This window comes from Benincasa hispida, chromosome 8 (assembly GCF_027475165.1).
Source record: "Benincasa hispida cultivar pf3 chromosome 8, pf3_genome.v1.1, whole genome shotgun sequence".
In the NCBI taxonomy this organism is placed as follows: Eukaryota; Viridiplantae; Streptophyta; class Magnoliopsida; order Cucurbitales; family Cucurbitaceae; genus Benincasa; species Benincasa hispida.
In genome coordinates this window covers 20961296-20966809 of record NC_143485.1, presented here as the reverse complement: position 1 = coordinate 20966809, position 5514 = coordinate 20961296, and positions in this window count along the sequence as shown.

The following is a 5514-nucleotide window of genomic DNA, read 5'->3' as shown; positions in this document are numbered from 1 at the left end:
CGTTTAACAGCTGAAGAAGGAATGATACTCTGCTGCCGGGGACAAGAAGAAGAAGAGTGTAGAAACGTAGAAAATCTACATCTTCAAGGTGCTGAAGCAAGTTCATCCAGACATCGGTATTTCCAGCAAGGCCATGGGTATCATGAACAGCTTCATCAACGATATCTTTGAGAATTGGCCAAACACGTTGTCTCTGAAGGCACCAAGGCGGTGACTAAGTTCACGAGTTCCTCTTCTTTCATAATCTTCTGTTTGCAGTGCTTACGATTAGCACGTGAAGTTTGTTAGAGAGAGCGGGATTTTGAGCGAGAAAGTGGGAGAGAGCGAGATTTTAGGAGAAAGCGAGATTGTGGGAGAGAACGACACTAGAGAGAGCGAGATTGTGGGAGAGAGCGAGACTGTGAGCGAGAAAGTGGGAGAGAGCGAGAGTTTGGGGAAAGCGACACTGGAGAGAGCGAGATCGTAGGAGGGAGTGACACTAGAGAGAGCGAGATTGTGAGCGAGAAAGTGGGAGAGAGCGAGAGTGGAGAGAGCGAGATTTTGGAGAGAGGGACACTGGAGAGAGCGAGATCGTGGAAGAGAGCGAGATTTTGGGAGAGCATTTCGAGCGAGATTCTCCCTTTTTTTTTTTAATTATTATTATTATTATTATTATTATTATTAATTTTTTTTTCTTTTTTTTCAGCAGTCGTCTGCTTTGAGGCTAGTGATACCAGCCTTAGCGAGATTTTCTTCTCCATATTGTTGGCTTATGCCAGATTCTCTCAAGTCTTAAGCTTAAAACTCCTCGCCGTTGAATTTGGGGATTCAAAACTCCACCGTGACCCCTAATTCCGGTAACCTCAAATCGAGCATGATCTTTTTGTTGACTCTAAACTAATTTCAGCAAGAATCGGAGTTCCACAACAAAATAAACAGTATTCATTTCGAGTAACTCGTGATTTTATCAGATTTCAACTGATTAGTAGAAAAAAATCCCATCGAACTTAGTTATATAAATATTGGCAAGACGCATGTTCTTCTTCATCTTGTAGTGTGATCTTCTTCATTCTTACGTTCTTTGCAGTTTGAATTGTGATTCTCTTTCGATCTTACGTTCTTTACATCCTTTGTCAATCGGACTCGGATTGTAAATCAGCCTTGAATTGCAGTAGGAAGCTGTAAGTGATGAGAAGGGAGAAAGAAGGAAAGATGGGGAATTAGGGCTTCCCTTCCCTTTTTTGTTTTTTTTTCTTTTCTTTTTTTTTTGTTTCTTAATTTTTTTTTTTTTTTGCTCTCTTTTTTTATTATTATCTTTTTTTTACTAACTTTCCCCCCTACTATTTTTTTTTGTAGGAGTTACGGTGCAACCAAAGGTGTACAACAAAACAAGTTTTTTTTTTAATCTCATCGACCCGTCTTTGGTGCGCTCGTGTATCCTGATCGTCATGGGAAGGGCCCCCAAAGGCTTACAACTCTCCCATTCGATCACCCTAGGTGGATTCCGAAAAGGTTTACTTTGTAGCACCGTTCGTACATCCTAATCGTCATGGGAGGGTCCCCGCAAAGGCTTACAACTCTCCCATTCGATCACCCTAGGGAGGATCTCGGAAAGGTCTACTTTGTAGCGCTGCTCGTGTATCCTGATCATCATGGGAAGGGCCTGCAAAGGCATACAACTCTCTCATTCGATCACCCTAGGGAGGAACTCAGAAAGGTCTACCTTGTAGCACCGCTCGTGTATCCTGATCGTCATGGGACGGGGCCCCGCAAAGGTATACAACTCTCCCATTTGATCACACTAGGGAGGATACTCGAAAGGTTTACCTTGTTATGTTACTCCTTGATCAAAATTTGAAGATAAGAGAAATATGCCATTGAGTATTTGAAGATGAGGCGGATATGCCATCAAACCTTAAAGATGAGAAGAATGTGCCATCAAGATTTTGAACGGAGTCAGGTTGGCTAGAGTCGATCTCGTGTTCAAGGGGGAGTCAGACGGACCAAAGTTATCCTCGCATATGAGGTGGAGCCGGATGGACTAGAGTCGTCCTCGCATATGAGGTAGAGCTAGACAAACCAAAGTTGATCTCGCATATGAGGTGGAACCACACCCACATTTTTTAGAGGAAGCGAAGCTACACAAATTTTGGAGAAGAGGTGAAGTTGTACCAATATTTTGGAGAGGAAACGAAATCGCACCACGACTTTGAAGATGGAACGAAGTCATGTCATCAATTTGGAGATGAAACGAAGCCACGCCACGACTTGAAGATGAAGCGAAGCCGCGTCATTAGTTTGGAGATGAAACGAAGCCACGCCACGACTTTGAAGATGAAGTGAAGCCGCGTCATTAGTTTGGAGATGAAGCGAAGCTACACAAATTTTGGAGAAGAGGTGAAGTTGTACCAATATTTTGGAGAGGAAACGAAACCGCACCACGACTTTAAAGATGAAGCGAAGTTGTGTCATCAGTTTGGAGATGAAACGAAGCCACGCCACGACTTGGAGATGAAGCGAAGCCGCATCATTTGTTTGGAGATGAAACGAAGCCACGCCACGACTTTGAAGATGAAGTGAAGCCGCGTCATTAGTTTGGAGATGAAGCGAAGCTACGTTATAATTTTGTAGACCGAGTCATTGAAGATGGAGCCGAGCCATGCACACCGACCTTGAACTTAAAGATGGAGCGGAGTCATGCACACCAACCTTTAACTTGAAGATGGAAGTGGGGCCATGCATGCCAATCTTGAACTTAAAGATGGAGAGGCATCAACAAAGCCTTTGAACTTAAAGATGGAGAAGCATCGATAAAGCCTTTGAACTTAAATATGGAGAAGCATTGACGAGACCTTCGCACTTGAGTTTGACAAAGCATAGATAAATTTGTCGCATTTGAGATTTGATGAAGTATCAATGAAGCCTCTAAACTTGAAGATGGAGGAGCATCGATGAAGCCTTTGAACTTTAAGATTGAAGAGCATCTAAGTTTTATTTTAAAGAGGAAGCGAAGCGCATTCCAAGGGTGTGTCTTTTATTTTCTGTGTTGGCTCCCTACAAGGGATGAACATCTTCAACCCATTGTGTTGCCTCCAATAGGGATGAACATCTTCAATCTGAAGTGTCATTCTTTGACAGGGATGATCAACATCAATCTTGTAGTATTATACTTAGGTGGTTGTGGTACCTCTTCTGATGGACTAAACTTAAATTTCTTTAAGTTTCCTTCGTACCTTTACAGAAAGGGATCGAGTCATGACGTAGTTCAAGTTTTTTTTAACTGGACTGAACTTGAAGTTTCTTTCAAGCTGCCTACATACCCTTCTTAATGATAGGGATCAAGTCATAATGTAGTTCGAAGAGAATTTTTTTTTCTTTTTATGCACGACTGAACTTAAATTTCTTTAAGTTGCCTACGTACCTTTTATAATGAAAGAGATCAAGTCGTAACGTAGTTCATACAATTTGTTTTTGGCCCGTTCACATTTTAAGCTCATGCGGGCTAGGAGCATCATGCACTTTAGGCTCTTGCGATGAAGAGCTTCTTCATTTTAACTTCAGAAGCTCTTATTTCATCATGGTTTTGATTATCCTCTTCATTTGTAGGATTCGTCAATATGATGAGTTTTGGCTTCACTATCAAGGAACCTTCTGTACTTATGTCAACAGAAAATTTCCTCTTCATGCGTGAAGGAACACGACTGTGAATCTTTTCACCGTTGTTTTCTTCACGGAATAACGTCGCCTTCAAGATTTTCATCCTTCCTTTATGTTGATCGCTTATTGTCTTGAGACGATCAAAAGCAGATATTGAAGGTCGATCTTTCTTTGATGTGGATATACTTAGCCTTTTGAAGGTTGAAGTTTGAGCAGAAGTAGTCGTTGGATATTGGTCCTCTTCTCCTACCATGGCCATACTCAATCTTTGAAAGACTGAAGATCGAGCACTTGAAGGTTTCATACGATCAAAGACAAAAGTTCTTTGCTTCATTTCTTCTGAGTCTTTGACTTCTTCAGCAGTCACATGATTGTTGTCAACTTCCACTATGCCGACAGTGTGACATGCAATAACTTCCGATACTTTCTCTGGATGATTATTGAGAAAGCTTCTTGGAAGAAATTCTGTCGAAGTTGCCGGCTTTCGAAATTGAGGGAAGTCTTTGTCTTCTTTCTTAGCAGGCTTAGGCTTCCGTGTCATCTTTTTGTCTTTCTTTTTTATGAGTCTTGTTTCTTCTTCTATAGCTTCGATAGGAACGCGACTCTTTTTGGGTGGAGTTTGGTTGTCTTCTCTTTGGATGAGTCATTACTATCCACCCTTCGTTATCGTCATCGTCAATGCGCTCTCCTCCATTTTGAGGATCTGTAGCTTGGACCTTCTGCTGAAACCACACTACCATAGGTTCGAAGGTCCCAAACTGGACCGAGCTCTCCCTTTCTTCATAAGATATGGTTGGTGGCGCCACGCTCGAAGTTACTGTCACTGCAGCGTGATTCGTTTGGACCACCTCGTCTAGATCCGGTTCTATTTTCCTTTCACGGGTCAATTTGAGGATCAATTCTTTTAGTACGAAGCATTTTTCGACCGGGTGACTGATGACCCTGTGATACTTGCAGTAATTGAGGTCATCCACCTTGCCAGCCTGTTCCGGTCGCCTACATTCTGGCAGTTGGATAAGGTGGTTCTCTAGTAATTGTTCAAGCATGTCTGCTACGTTAGAGTCAGGGAATGGATAAACCTTCGTTTGTCTTTCTTTCAGGGTTGGGCGACGTCTCTCGCCTTCTTGGTCTTTCTTCTCTATCTTCTTTTCTTTTCCTTTTGAGGAGAACTTCAATGGGGTTGTGTTAATGACCATTGATTCCTTCGTGACACCTTTCACAGTTTTCTCAACGCCCTTCACCATTTTCTCGGCGCTCTTCACCTCCTTCTTATCTTTCCTCGGTTCGTGGTTCAGAAAGTCCCTCGTTCCTCTGTTGGCGATACTTAGCTCTATGTCGTGAGCGCGGGTCGCTAATTCTTCAAAGGTACGGGGCTTAATCCCTTGTAGGATATAGAGGAGTTCCCAATACATACCCTGCGTGCACATTTCCATAGCAGACAACTCGGTGAGTCGATCTTTGCAATCTAAACTCAGAGTTGTCCATCGATTGATGTAGTCGACGACTGGTTCCCCTTTTCGTTGTTTGGAGTTTATCAGCTCCATCATGCTGACAATGCGTCTGGTGCTGTAGAAGCGATTCAAGAATTCTCTTTCAAGTTGCTCCCAACTGTCAATCACCTCAGGCTCTAAGTCTGTGTACCAGTCAAAAGCGTTCCCTTTGAGGGTTCTGACGAACTGCCAGTAAATCTCCTCTTGTTCCCGATTTTCGCATGTTTCTACGAAGTGAGCGATGTGTTGCTTTGGGTTGCCCTTTTCGTTGAAAGGTTGGAACTTTGGGGGCTGATATCCAGTAGGCATTCTCAAGTTGTCAATCCTCCGAGTGTATGGCTTGGAGTACATGAAGGAGGTTTGGGTCGGCCCTTCATATTGAGCTCTT